Consider the following 15604-nt stretch of genomic DNA (forward strand, 5'->3'; position numbering starts at 1 on the left):
TGGAGCAGCCGAAAACTCTCCTAAGTACTCTAGGAGGTCGCACAACACTTGTACGTCCCGTGGCCAAACACTAGTTAACAGTAGGTTGGAAACAAACATTCACCCCTTGTTCACTTTTTGAAGCTCATCTGATATGTTTTTGTCAAAGTTGTATGGGAATTCAGAACCACTGAGAAGCTTTTCATTGTGCTTTATATCACTAATGTGAATTGTGAATTAAGGTCTTGCTATAGATATAACTATGGAAAAGGAGACAAGGTAGAGTTCACTTTAGAACTGATTTATCCAGAGCAGTGGTGCAGATACTTATTTTTTAGCAAAAATTAAGAGCATATGTTCATCTCTAATTTGCAATGAACTGCTTCACTAAAACTACTTATATCAATACTGTTAGTGGTTTCAAGTGACCCATGTTCCAATAACCTGTGAGTGCAGACCCTTTTTCCTAATTAAGAATGTTTGACCACAAGAGGGAGTTCCTTGCCAACTGTTTACTTAGGAAAGTAGTAAGTATGGAACAGGGATGCTCCAAAGTTAGCAGATACTTTCTGTTGTCGAAGGCTAAAACAGGAACTAACTGATTTTATTACTTAGAAAGAAAGCCAGCCAGCCAGAAAGAAAGAAAGAAAGGAAGGAAGGAAGAAAGAAAGGAAGAAAGAAATTCTGAAGAAAATAATGTTTATTCTAAAAATCTACATGAATGTCTAAGATTTATTTAATAGTATACATGCTATTAATTTAAAATATATATAAAGAAACATTATAATTAAACAAATGAGCACACACACTTTTATATTTACATGTTAAGATATGCTATTTTGAAGAAATATATTCTCTGAATTAGGAAAACAATCATTTATATCAAACGGATTTCACTATTTATTTCATATTTATCCAAAATGTAGTACTTCAAAGTATTCAAGTAATACTTGTTGTTGTTTTTGTTCTTGTTTCTTTCATATTTATCCAAAATGTAGTACTTCAAAGTATTCAAGTAATACTTGTTGTTGTTTTTGTTCTTGTTTCTTTGTTTAAAATTTTTCCCTCTCATATCTTACACTGCTGATCTTAATCACTACAACTATTCTTAAAGCTGTTGCTTGAAACTATTCTTTGCAATAAATATTTGCATGACTGTACATTATAGAGTCCTGGTTAAGAATATTCAATTTCAGAACATTATTTTTTCTCATTCTGTGTTAAACTATTTTTGCCACAACATACTACATGAAATCATACATTTTTGTCACTATTAAAATTTAGCCTAACTACAAAGTTCAAGTTCAACTCATAAGAAAAACTTAAATAATCTCCAAGAGTCATGCAGTTTTGTAAAAATATTTTTCCACTTTTTCTTAATGAAAATAAGAGAATCCCACATAAATCTTACATGTATTTGTGGTACCTAAAATCAGACAGCAATATAAACTAAAACAATTGATGCAAAAAGTACTAGCTAAAAATTCATAGTAAGTGGAGAAAGAAAATAAGCCAGAAAATACACGAAGAAAATACAGGAAGAACAAAAAAATGAATAAAATGGAGTGGGAGGAGGGAGTGGGTGCTCTATGTACATTAAAAAGCACACAGATATGAGTCCACCTGTCACAGTGTGTGCTAAAACATTAGTATCTTATATTTTAACTAAGCATTAGATAATTGGGTGACAAATGGAACCCATATTTGCTGTGTGACATGTGAACTTTAAAACACTGTAAAATCATTTTCAAAGTCCAGTAATTGCCCAGAGCTTGTTTGGCTTTACACCAATAATCTTTTCATTTTATTTGTGTTTTACAAATATTTAAATAAACTTCATAAAACCCTTGTGAAGTAGATGAAATTTTTGACTTCATGTTATAACAGCACAGATACACACAGAGGGAGAGAGTAGGCTAAACTTTTGAAAATGTTAGGTATACCCAATAGCTATAGTAGGTAGTCTACTGCCCAATTTCTGTGTATATTCTAAGTATTCACTTAATTGGACCCCTAAAATATAATGGTCTAGTCCTAAAGCTAAAATGTCATAAGTGAAATAAATTAAAGCTCTGAATGCTTGAAACCTTTGTCAGTTTCTCCTTTGCCTTACCCAGCTCGTGAATTTCTGTTTTTCTTTATGTAATATTTGAAGCACATTTTTTTTCATCAGACATCCTTATTGTGAATTCAACAAAAGGATGTTTTTATGTAGCATGATTGAATATTTAACAAATAAAACAGCATGACAAAATAATTGGAAAATATGATGACTTATGTATTTAGTCCTTTATTTTATAAAGATTGGAATTCACAAAATGCAAGTTTCTCTAAATAGAACTATAACATAATATTTATGTCATATATCTATGACATAGATATATACATAGATCTAGATATATACATAGATATATATATATCTATATATAGAGAGAGATATCTCTCTCTCTATATATAGATATATATATATATCTATGTATATATCTAGATCTATGTATATATCTATATCATATTAATTCTAACAAAGTGCCATAATTTAAGGCAGATGTATACTGCTTTTCTTTACAATGAATCTGTATGGGAGAAAATAACACTTTAACTTTTGTCTTTAGCTCCAGCTATTCCAAGATTAAGTGATTTTTTTCAGCGTACTGTGAAAATAACTTAAAAACCAAAGCTGTAAGCTCTGTAAAATATCTCACTTCCTGTAACACACCACTTAAGAGAGTTCAACCAGACTGAATTCTCTGATAAGACAAAAGAAAGGACTTGTAAAAATGAAAAAAAAATTGCCTCCATATTTTGGTAGTGATAGTGAAAAATGAAGCATAAGGAACAAGGACTGTGGGTAGGAGAAGTGATTTCGTGTTTGAATATGTTCTGGTGAATGCAAGACAGAAATTGAAAATATTAGGGTTTCATCGTCTTCAAATCATAAAAATGTTCAACTTTCTATTTATTTATTTATTTTCTCTCATGACTCAAACTCTTCACAATTAACGGGATGCATTCATTATTTATTCGAACTCTCAGAACTTGCAGAGATTAATCTTTTATCTGCTTTATGTTAAAAGTTGCATTTTTGGAAGCATTGACATAGCTTTTGTGATTTCTTGAGGTCATAATAAAACATAAAAAAAATAAAAAATAAAAATAGATAAGCCTTTTTTTTTTTTTAATATCTGTGCAAGTTGTATGAAGGCCTTAACTTGTGAAGATTCTTCAAAAATTACATTATCTGAAGGAATGAATGAGCTTATTGTCTTCTCTTACAGTAGTTACTGCTTAGAAAATAAATTCTTAGACATACTTTTTTTTTATATATATATTTTTTACATCTTCATGCAAAGATGTTGAAAATCAGAACATTTTTCTAGAATATGCAGGAATATTTTATGTAAGAGAAAACTTTCAATGACATTTTTATCAAGCTTTTGAAATGGGTTATAGTCAAACATGCAACTATACAACACAATGGTAAAAACAATTACTAGCAAATTCCATAATTCCATTCTAATGACCATAACTGTTGATCTTTTCATTTATTTATTTTTAATTGTAAATGACAATTTAGTGCAAATGTTGAACAAACTTACATAGTTAATGTAATGGTTTTCCAGCTCATTCTGTTTTTCTGCAGCATGTAAGAGACATATTCCTGACATTATCAAAATAATGAAGGTGCAGGTAGTTGCTGTTGTTGGTTTTTAATTGTTTCTTTCAACAGGTAGAAGAAAAAAATAGTGAAAACTGTATAAAATTACTTATTTTTAGAAATATAATGTAATTGTCTCTTCAAGGTATAAAACAGTTTCAATACTTCATGTGTAAGGCAAATTAACTGACCATTTTGCTTCTGACAATTATTTTTTTTAATATACAAATCTGTTAATCTAGGCACACCTTACGATTTAAAGGCATTAGCTAATTAACTTTATCATCAGCAGTTATTCTTCAGAGACAGAGAAAGTGGATTATTGGAAGTCTTGAGCAACTCAGATGTAGTGTCAGCTTTCAAAAAAATGAAATATATTCCCCTTGCCTTTCAGTTATTTTAACTTAATTTAGTACTCGGGAAAGGAAACACACGAAAGGGTGTGAATATCTTCTGAGGTCACCGTTCCCCACCCCCCCAATATTGGGGGGAGAGGAGTCTACAAAAAAATAGAGTCACAAATTTCTTGGGCCTATGTGCCTATCTGTATTTTCATATGGATATGTTCAGATGTTAATTTTTGCATTCTGATTTTGCTAAAGCTGTAAACCTTCAAAAAATATTTCTGTACATAAGCTTAACCAAACACATTTATACTTAAAAGAAGAGAATGTATGATTCTTCCCATGCATTGTTACTCTGATTTGATTGTGACCTAACAAAAAATCATCTTGCATAGAATGTTTAGTATTACCTACTATATAATTATTTATAGTTTTAAATTTATTATTTAAAAGGCAAAGTGTTTATGAACATCTAGTGGGAATACGTTTGAGATCAGAAAAACTAGAGATGGGATAATGGAAGAAGATAAATGTACCAAAAAAAATACAACAAATGTACAACAAAATAAGACCAAGCATAGAAAACTGCTGGATTGTGCATCTGTAGAATAACAAAAAACAATTGTTATATTTTGATAGATATAAAAACTGGAGTAAGGTAACAGAGATTATGACATGATATTTTTCAAGTAGTGTGATTGAAAACAGAAAAATATTTTTAATAAGGTGGTGACAGAAACCATGTTGTTAGTACCCTCTCAGAGAGAGTGTTTAAATATTGGATATTTGACAAGGTCCTCTGTTCAACTTTTGGAACATATCTCTGAAAAGCTAAGACAAATATCTATTGTAATTGAAGGGAAAAAGGGGCAGGGCAATAGAAAGTGCAAGCCCGTTCAATTAAAAGCCTAACCTAATGGTTTTATGCAATGAAAAGTTAATGGACTGGCTTGGTTTCCATAAAATAGTACATTTTTTTTCATAATCTGAAATGCTTCATAGATCTCATATGAACGTACCTAATGTTTCAGAAGCATTACCTCTTCAGAGCTGTAATCACAGTGTGTATCAATAAAGATAAAATACACTAGGCCACTGATTCATGTGAATCAGCTGGAAAACTCAAAGACAGAAACCTCTATACTTTACTGATCTTCCAACCACTAAATTTATGGACAGAAGTCAAAAGAGTTCATTCTGGAAAAAAAAGGTAGGGGAGACAGTTGGCTGCTGTAGCTAATCAAGTACTGGACTGTCTTCTCTATTTCCTCCATAGGTATGTGCCATTATATTTAATAGGTTAATACTCAAACAAACAAACAAACGAAAAACTAGACTATTACCAGATTTACTAAAGCACTGTTTGTATCTGAATTTTTATTTTCCATTTGAGCATATTTTGTATTTACTTCATTTCCAGAAATTAAAACAGTTTCATTACTATTTAGAGTTAGCTACTAGAGATAAATATTTAACTTTTACATTTGCAAAGTTAATGCATACTGCCTGAGCTATCTTGGCTTGGAATTTTAAAATAATCTTTGTGGATATTTTAAAATAATCTTCTGTAGATATGTCACATTTCACAGGTCATTATATGCATTTTTACGTTTCCGTTTTCTCTTATTTCTATATATATTCTATATATATCTATATATATTCTATATATATTCTATATATATCTTTCTTCATGTATAGATTGAAAGACAGCATCATTTTATTTCTATCTTTGACTTTTCACTTCTCACCAGGTTGGTCCTAATTTTTGAACAACAAAAGTAGTTCTTTCTGTCTTTTCCTTCAATTTCATATTTTCATAGATTTTTTTAAGTGAATATTGCTTAAATTATATTGTAGTGTTTACCCTGGCACCATTTCACCTCTATGCACTGTCTACAAACCCCATATTTTTTTGCTAAAATTTAATATCGTAATAGGTGTATGCAGCTGAACTTAAGATATAAAAGGTGATCTGTTATTGAAATGAATAGTTAAATAATGCATTTCTTATTCAGCCATGGTTTCAGCTTAATCTCGATTCCAAAATCAGTCCTGTGAGAAGAAATCTTAGAGCTATTATTCCACTGATTCCACGCAAGATTGTAGTAATAATCATTTCCACCTTGTGGCCTTTCAGACACTTAGGGCTGTTTCATCTTCCTGGGGGGTTACCATTAAACAAATATGAATCCCCTAATTAACCCTTAAATAAGGCTGTCTGTGTTTCCATATGTTTCTGAAATAGTCCTGATATTCATGGAATGATGAGTTGAATAAAATGTCAACAGAAGAGAAAATAAGGAGGACCATGGTATTTCTATCTTATATAATTGCAATTGTAAGGTGTAGTACAGAAAGAAAAAAAATGTATTGTTTGTCTGTTCCTTTAGTACAACTAGAATACTGTTTTGTCTCATTGCACATTTTTATTCAAAGTAGTTTTCAGCAACTGACATATATTAAACATATTGTGGCCCATCCTCTAAAGACAGGCATTAGATTCACCAGCTATGTTTTCAAAAGATGTCTTTCTTCTGTTTGTGAAAGATTTTAAACTACTTCTGCTTTCTTCATTTAATAGAGTTGAAGAGAAGTTGTTCATGGAGTAAAAGAGGAGTTATTACTTTCCTGCCAAAATCTTCTTGAATATTCTTCCTCTGGTATAAAGTGTTAATCTTCAGAATTTATCTTCAGCTACATCTTGTCATAGTAAAATCGCAAACTCCAGAATCATTAGGATTCTATTACACAAAATTTCTTTATTCCTTCCTATCCAATAGTAGTTGGAGTTAAAACACCCATCTTGGGTCTTATGAAGCCAATATTATTTAATTTCTCCTTGCTGTTTATGACAACTTACATCTAGTAACATTTTGTTCTTTGTTTTAGCAGTGAATTATGTAAGTTCTATTGCAGTTTTATCCAGATGTTTTCCAGACATCCAGACTAAGGATAGCCAACACCTGAATACTACTGCCTCTTTATAAAAAGGAAATATTCTTCACAGCACAACAACAAAAAGTCATCATGCTTACCTGAAATAATGTAAGAGCTGTATTAGAAAGCAAGTTATATTTTGAATTCATGTTTAAACATATGGATGGATATTTATTATATAGCATATCATAAGATTGAAGGCCACTTTCTGTACGCAGCACCATTGCACTTCTCCATGCCTTCATTACTTGCAGAACTGACCCCTTCAATCTTCTAAGGCATTCTAAATCATCTACAGATGCTCATCATCTGAGTGCTGCCATCAGAGCACTTTTTAGCACACATTTTAGCTCACATTTCTTCCATCTTGCAATCTGCACATTGGCTGACTTTTTGGCACTACATTGATATGGAAGTACCATTTGGAATGAATTGGCCACAAGCAACCAATTCAAGTCCATCTTCTTTCAGTATTTATCTAATGTATATAGCTGAATTTATTTATTTATGTGTCCATCTATATATAATACCTGCTGATGTTTTTATTGCTTCTGATGATTTATTTTTCCTTTGCATATTATCTTCCAGTTTAGTATTTTCTCTTAATTCTCTTAATTGTCCAAGCAGTTGACAGAACTCTTCTTTTCTCCCTCCTTTTTTTTTTTTATTTTTTTTTTATTTTTTATTTTTTTTCCCAGCAAGTTGCTCTCTGAGGTGCTATGAGCTTTCTTATCAGTGTAAGTTTGATTTTAAATTGCAGGTTGTTGTAAATAGTGTTTTCATTCATAATGCTTTTTTTTTTTTTTTTTTTTTTTTCAAACTATAAAATTTTTAGTTCAGGGCTGTAATATATATCAGCTCTTTAGAAGTAATTGTCTGGTCTTCATTTTCAAGTGCACTTACACACATGCAGTTGTATGCCTATTGTAGTTAACTGCTATGTATGTACCAAATCATGGTTTTGAGTACTTAAGTAGCTAACTGTATTCATGAATTGCTATTTGTTTCTAGAACTTCCTGATTTGCATGACAATTATGAAAGCTGTATACACAAATTTTGATTCAACTGTGCACTCATTTTTGTGTGCATGTTTGTAAAACTCAATTTGTATATACAAATTTCCTAAGATATTATTACAGGAACTGGTAATTCTTTATTTATGATAAATTTGCATGTAAGTTATTTTAGCAAACTATCTCAGAAGTCCTTGTATAAATAATGTGAAAATGTTCCTCTCTGCTGTTTCTTTTGGAGATGAAGTCTACATCTCCTGAAGTTAGTTATATATATATTTACTGTAGTTTTTCAGCTTGGTGAACATTATGCTAATTACTAGATTTATTATTTATGCCAAAATATATTTCAAGTAGAATGCCCCATCAGGAATCAGTGATACAAACTTAAGCAGTCATCCTTGCTTTTCTCTTCTTGTGACCATACATACATTTGCCAAGAGTAGACTACCCTGCACCCAAGGATAACTGGTCTGTTTCTAGAAAAGGTTATTTCTTCAAACTGGTTATTCAGTGAGTTATGTGGCTTATTTTGCAGCTCATACCTTAAATTAAACCCCAGGGCTCAGATGACCTAAAGATCTTGATGATATGAGAAGTTTGTGCTGTATCTTATCTTTTGCCATAATGAATAATGAGAGGAAGTTTTATGCATTTTGGCAGTTGAAGTTCAGCATGTTTTTGTTTGTATTTGCTAGAAGAATGGACATCTCAAATAGCAAAATAAGTATCCAGACTCTCCAAGGTATTTTCAGATAAACTGGGGGAGGAGGGCAGGAGTAGAGAGGGAAAAGGGAAGGGAAAGTGGGGGGGCAGGGGAATTGAATTCCAGGACATCTGCTATTTGAATGATATACATGCTATCCTTTAGATAAGTAGTATAAGAGAGTTACAAACTGACCATGTGTCTATGTTCATTCTTTGGTAGGCAGTAACATGGAGCAAAATAGTACTGAAAGTATTATTGTTGTTATTAATATCGTTTAATTGATTGAAGTGAGTAGGGTTATTTTAGCTTGTATCTTCATACAATCATTATGATCAGTGCACTATTCTGGGTGTCTAAGGTGTTGGTCCTCAGAGCATTTCATACTGATGTCCTTCTGAGGTCTCCTTCTCAAACCTAAGAAGGAGAAAATGTGATTTGCCATACAATAGCCTGCTTGTACAATTAATGTTAGAAGTTAGTTAAGCAAGTGCACAGGTACTTTGGGAAAGAGTCCCACTCCACAATCTCCATGTCAGTTACCCCAGTTATTAAGACAGAGTCATGACGTCTTTAGTTTATATACCTTCTGTCTTCAGGATTCTTCCTGTCTTCATGTCTTCACAGAAAGGATGGAAAGTACCTCCTTAATATTTGTGCCATTGCTGTGGGTGACTTTCTGATAAAAGTACAGCCCTTCAAGCCCAAGACCGTTTAGAAACTTCCTTTGTGACTTGGCAAGTGCTCTCAATCACAAAAGCACTCGACCAGTGTTGTGTCCTCCCCTTCACCCCACACTCTAAACAAGTCCAAAATGTACTGCTTATCACAAATAGAGTTGTGGCTTTATTCTATAGTCAAGGTGGCATTCATGTGTTTGTCCAACTCTTGATTTTTAAGGGTGTATGCAATAGACAATTCCACACCTCTTTGAACTTTGACAAGTCTGAACATCTCTGCTTATACAGAACTTCCTTGCAATTTCTGTAAATATTTCACTGTTGTAAGTTGAATGCATTGGGCTTGTAACTGAATCATTTTTGTTGGGTTTAGGACTATAAAATCTTAGCATATATAGGATAAATATATTTACTAGCTTTCTGTGAAACACAGCATTCAATGCAATTTCATTTCTTTTTAGTTCAAAAGCTTAAATCACTGCAGAGTCTTTGTTAAAGAAGGTCACATTCCCCTACAATAGAATCAGCCCTTCAGAGGCTGATTCCATGTATAAATTCTGTTATGTTTACCACACTATAGTTAATCAGCCAAAGTGTGAGCACAGCAAGGGAATGAATCTTACAGAGGTCCTAGACACATTTAACTACCTTCTGTGAATTAGCAGTCCACATTGTCCAAGCCCTCAGTCCACCAAAATTGTATACCATAACAGTTGGGCTATTTCTGTGTGTGAGGAAAGCATTAAGCAGTAAGTGCTTATGGTTTAAAAACTAAGCAAAAGTAAATAGTTGACTTGCAACTGTCTTACAAAATTATCATAGAGGAGATACACAAAACCACAAGCATGAATACATGCTCTTATTTATAAGATATTAGAAAGTATGGTGGGTTGAAAAAAAATGGGCTTAAGCCTTGAACTTTTCTTTCTTTGGTAGACAAAGTACAGTAGATTAAAGCAATACCTTTTATTGGATCAACAAAGAATGGTCAGGCTTTGAGACCAGAAAGGTTGCATCTTCAGTTTTCACTTTATTGATCTTGCCCACTGTTCCTTACAGTCCAGATCAACTACAAATATATTCTCTATGCCTTGGATGATACCTTTTTTTCCTCTGAGATTTAATGTTTCTTTTAATGTGATCAATAGTAAAGAAAGACTTTGTGTAGAGAACCACAATGAAAAAAAAAAAAAAGTAAGAAGAAGAACACTTTTATATTAGTTGTTTGGTTGATTATCTCTGGAAATACGGAATTAATTTTTAATAGCCAAAACTGTAATTATGTGCAGAAGCATGTAATTTTTTGATTGCTCCTTTTTGTTGCTTCAGTATATCACAATATTCATTTTGGGTTGCTTTTGGAGACAGGAGATTTCATATTAGAGTGTGAGAACACAAAACACTCCCATCAAACATTCAAATCAGCCTAACTATGTCCCCATCCTCCTGTTCCCCCCACAAGCCAACTTTTTCTTTTTTTTTTTTTTTTTGTTTGTTTGTTTGTTTGTTTGTTTAACCTTTCTGCTGTCCAAAGGTAAGTATACAGGGTAAGTATTGTCCCTAAGGCTAGGTGACATCTTACCTGCCTCAGAACATTCACAATTGTAAAAATTTTGCATTCCCATTTAATTCTCCGATTTCAATGATTACACAAATGACCACAATTTTTAAAACGGTTCAATTACCATTCAATTGGAGAACAAAATAGACAGTTTCTCTGAAGATTTTTTGTTCACTTGAAAGAAGTGACAGGCCATGTGACAAAGAAAACTAGTGGATATGGAACAAACTTTAAAAGTTTAATTTTTTATTTTGCCCCAAGTAGCATATACTAACTGAAGATCCAGTCCCCCATAGTTGCAATGCAGTACAGAACAGGAAGCAAAGGAGAGAGAAAGTGAGAAAAGCTGTCATCAAAGCAATACCACTGGAATCATCAAAGAAATACTACTGGAAGGAATTTGTTAGATAATAGATATTGAAAATGCCCAAGGACCTGATTGCTAATATACAGACCAGCATGATAGTTGTCCCACACCCTGTCTCTGTGACTCTATTTTTGTTATTCACAATCTATGTTAACTTCTAGAAACAATATAAAACACTTCTACTTGAAAATTAACATTTATTTCCAGCAATACTCTGTTGTATTTAGTTGTCTTAAATGTATCTAATAAGATTTTGTGTCTTTTTTTTTGTTTGTTTATTTGTTTGTTTCCATTATCATAGAATCATAGAATGGCTTGCCACCCACTGGATCAGGTTGGCCAAGGCCTTATCATTGAGTTGGTAGGTAAAATATCATTTGGTAGGCAAAACATTTCCTGTTTAGTCATCCACCTAAAATGTACCCTTTCATATCTTATAGTACTTAAAAGTGTGTTCTGTTTCAACTTGTCTTCTTCACCTCAGTCTTTGGCGGCAATACTGGTTGTTCTCTGAACACCCAGTACCCTGAGCTGGTGGAAGGGGATGGGGAGCAGGAGGTGGCCCTCACTATCCACGAAGAACTGGTTGATGACCTGGTAAGGCACTTGGATGTGCACAAGTCGATAGGGCTGGATGTTATCCACCCAACGGTACTGAGAGAACCAGCAGAGGACCTGGCCAAGCCGCTTACCATCATTTATAAGCAGTCCTGGCTATCGGGGGAGGTCCCAGTTGACTGGCAGCTAGCAAACGTGATGCCCATCTACAAGAAGGACCGGAGGGCAGACCCGGGAAACTACAGGCCTGTCAGTTTGACCTCAGTGCCAGGGAAGCTCATGGAGCAGATCCTCTTGAGAGTCATCATGTGGCACTTGCAGGGCAAGCAGGCGATCAGGCCCAGTCAGCATGGGTTTATGAAAGGCAGGTCCTGCTTGACGAACCTGATCTCCTTCTATGACAAAGTGACGTGCTGGGTGGATGAGGGAAAGGCTGTGGATGTGGTCTACCTTGACTTCAGCAAGGCATTTGACACCATCTCCCACAACATTCTCCTCAAGAAACTGGCTGCTCTTGACTTGGACTGGCATACGCTTTGTTGGGTTAGAAACTGGCTGGATAGCCAGGCCCAAAGAGTCGTGGTAAATGGAGCCAAGTCCAGTTGGAGGCCAGTCACTAGTGGCGTCCCCCAGGGCTCGGTGCTGGGGCCGATCCTCTTTAATATCTTCATCGATGATCTGGACGAGGGCATTGAGTGCACCCTCAGTAAGTTTGCAGATGACACCAAGTTAGGTGCGTGTGTCGATCTGCTTGAGGGTAGGAAAGCTCTGCAGGAGGATCTGGATAGGCTGCACTGATGGGCTGAAGTCAACTGCATGAAGTTCAACAAGGCCAAGTGCCGGGTCCTGCACCTGGGGCGCAATAACCCCAAGCAGAGCTACAGGCTGGGAGATGAGTGGTTGGAGAGCTGCCAGGCAGAGAAGGACCTGGGAGTGATGGTGGACAGTCGGCTGAATATGAGCCAGCAGTGTGCTCAGGTGGCCAAGAAGGCCAAGTGCATACTGGCTTGCATAAGAAACAGTGTGACCAGCAGGGCTAGGGAGGTGATCGTCCCCCTGTACTCAGCTCTGGTACAGGGGGACGACACACCTCGAGTACTGTGTTCAGTTTTGGACCCCTTTCTACAAGAAGGACATCGAGGTGCTTGAGCGGGTCCAGAGAAGGGTGACGAAGCTGGTGAGGGGCCTGGAGAACAAGTCCTATGAGGAGCGGCTGAGGGAGCTGGGCTTGTTCAGCCTGGAGAAAAGGAGGCTCAGGGGCGACCTTATTGCTCTCTACAGATACCTTAAAGGAGGCTGTAGTGAGGTGGGGGTTGGTCTGTTCTCCCACGTGCCTGCTGACAGGACGAGGGGGAATGGGCTTAAGTTGCACCAGGGGAGTTTTAGGTTAGATGTTAGGAAGAACTTCTTTACCGAAAGGGTTGTTAGATATTGGAACAGGCTGCCCAGGGAAGTGGTGGAGTCACCATCCCTGGAGGTCTTTAAAAGACGTTTAGATGTAGAGCTTAGGGATATGGTTTAGTGGGGACTGTTAGTGTTAGGTCAGAGGTTGGACTCGATGATCTTGAGGTCTCTTCCAACCTAGAAATTCTGTGATTCTGTGAACATAATTTTAATTTTCTTGGTAACTGAAATATATGGAAGTTCTGATCCCATTTGTTTTAAACTTGTATACATATTCTAATAGTTGATTTAACATATTCCACATTGTTTACAATATTATTGTTCAATATAACTGAATTATTATTTTTTTTTATTAATTACCTGTTAGCCTAAAAGAAGAAAAACATTCAAACCATAATGCATGCTATGTCACAAAAGATATAGACCCAAGTTTAAGCTTCTGCTTCCAAACTTTTAAAATGTTTTGCAGACTAGAAAAACATATACCATAAAATCTGCAAATAAAACAGCATGGTTGTGCTGTATGCTTTAAGGTGTAGAGACATGTATACTTAGCTGCAGAAAAGAAATGAATCTGTTGAAAGTTGTGGTTGTCCTGAAGAAAATATGAAGTTAACTTTGGAGAAAACAAATCCAGTAATCCCATGGTCCTGAAAATAAGAAATTATGCACTTAGGATAATAAATATAAATTTTGACAATGCTTTATTTTAATGGCACATGAATTAAAACTGCATTACAATGAAATTGCTGCAGAACATCCACATTAATATCAAATGAATTCATTATGACCAGCACAGTTACAATGAATACTAAATGAATTAATAATAATGAACCACTTAAAGTGTTACCTAATTGTTTTATTTCATTTTTATGTATATTTTTGTCCAAATTTAACTGTTAGGTTAATAGAGAATGACATCTAGTAATTCATTTCGACACCGAGTGTTTGCAAGTGATTACTTTCACACCACATCCAGTCAAATCTGGTACATATCCAACACTGATCAGATGTCTCAAAAAGACCCACCTATTGCCCTGGATATTTTGAATCATGTTGATGTAAAATGTTCAGCCAAGATGTATTAAAGATTTAGCAACTCTTAATGGTTGGTGATAATGATATTCCTTGAACTGACAGTACATCCTTCTTCACAGAATCCCAAGCGTTTTATGCAGGTGGCTATTAACAATATCTTAAAAACAAAGAAACTGAGGGGAAGCACACTAGGTGTCACCTATGTGATAACAAAATTGCTTTGCTGCAGAAACCTGTAGAAACCTCAAATCCCCCAAGAATTGTCCTAGTCTTTTAGTCTGACCACTAAGATGTTTTGCCATGTCTCATTCATTGCTTTATTCTTATGAGCCATATTTTGTAACATTCTAAATCATCTTAGAAATGACACCTACAAGGACAGTGTGCATTATTTCTCCATTTTGCGTTAGCAAGGCCTATATCCTTTTTTGTACTATGTTCTGCAAGAGAACCCCCAGTGAAGTTCATCAAATGCAATCTTAAGAGGTGACAAACTTTTCATGACTAAGAAAAATAATTTCTGATGAAACAATAACAACAATAAGGAAAAAAAAAAAAGACTTTGCCTTATGAAAAGATTTTGGTTTGTTTGTTTGTTTGTTTGTTTAAACATGTTAATTTACTTATACTTCCAGATGAAACATCCATCCAGATGAAGATTTATCTTATCTTAAAAATAGAAAAAGAAGTACTTAGTTAAGCTGTTTGGTAGCACATATTAAAAATGATACTGTTAGTAAGAAAAGTGTGAAGATATCATAATTTCAAGTTTAGCATCTGGTCAGAAAAAGTTTTTTAGAAGTTCTGGATAAGAAGAAAACCCAAAGCAATTACAAAAAAATAATATATCTATATATATTGTTTTAAAACAAAATATTGTTTTAAAAATACTTTTAAATAAAATCATTTACCTTTATCTGCTCAGAAGTTTTTAAGAAGAAAATATTTGCATTCTTAAATATGGTTTACCATGACCTCTGGGATTTATTTATTTATTTATTTATTTAATGCTTTTTTTGTTTGCTTTGAGTGTTCTACGACTCAAAGGTCTTTTATCTTTAAAGGAGAATTTAGGACCTTTGAAAAATGTTATTTGCAGTTACATCTCCACAGAATCACTGAATTGTTTGGGCTGGACCTTAAACATCATCTAGTTCCAATCCCACTGCCATGAACAGGGACATCTCCCAGCAGACCAGGTTGTTCAGAGCCTTGTCCAACCTGATCCTGAACACCTCCAGAGGCGGAGCATCCACAGCTTCCCTGGTTGTCCTGCTGCGGTGCCTCATCACCCTTTGAGTGAAGAGTTTCCTCCTAGCATCTAATAAATCTCCTCTCTTTTAGTTTGAAATTATTTGAAA

Source organism: Anas acuta, chromosome Z (genome assembly GCF_963932015.1).
Source record: "Anas acuta chromosome Z, bAnaAcu1.1, whole genome shotgun sequence".
NCBI lineage: Eukaryota > Metazoa > Chordata > Aves > Anseriformes > Anatidae > Anas > Anas acuta.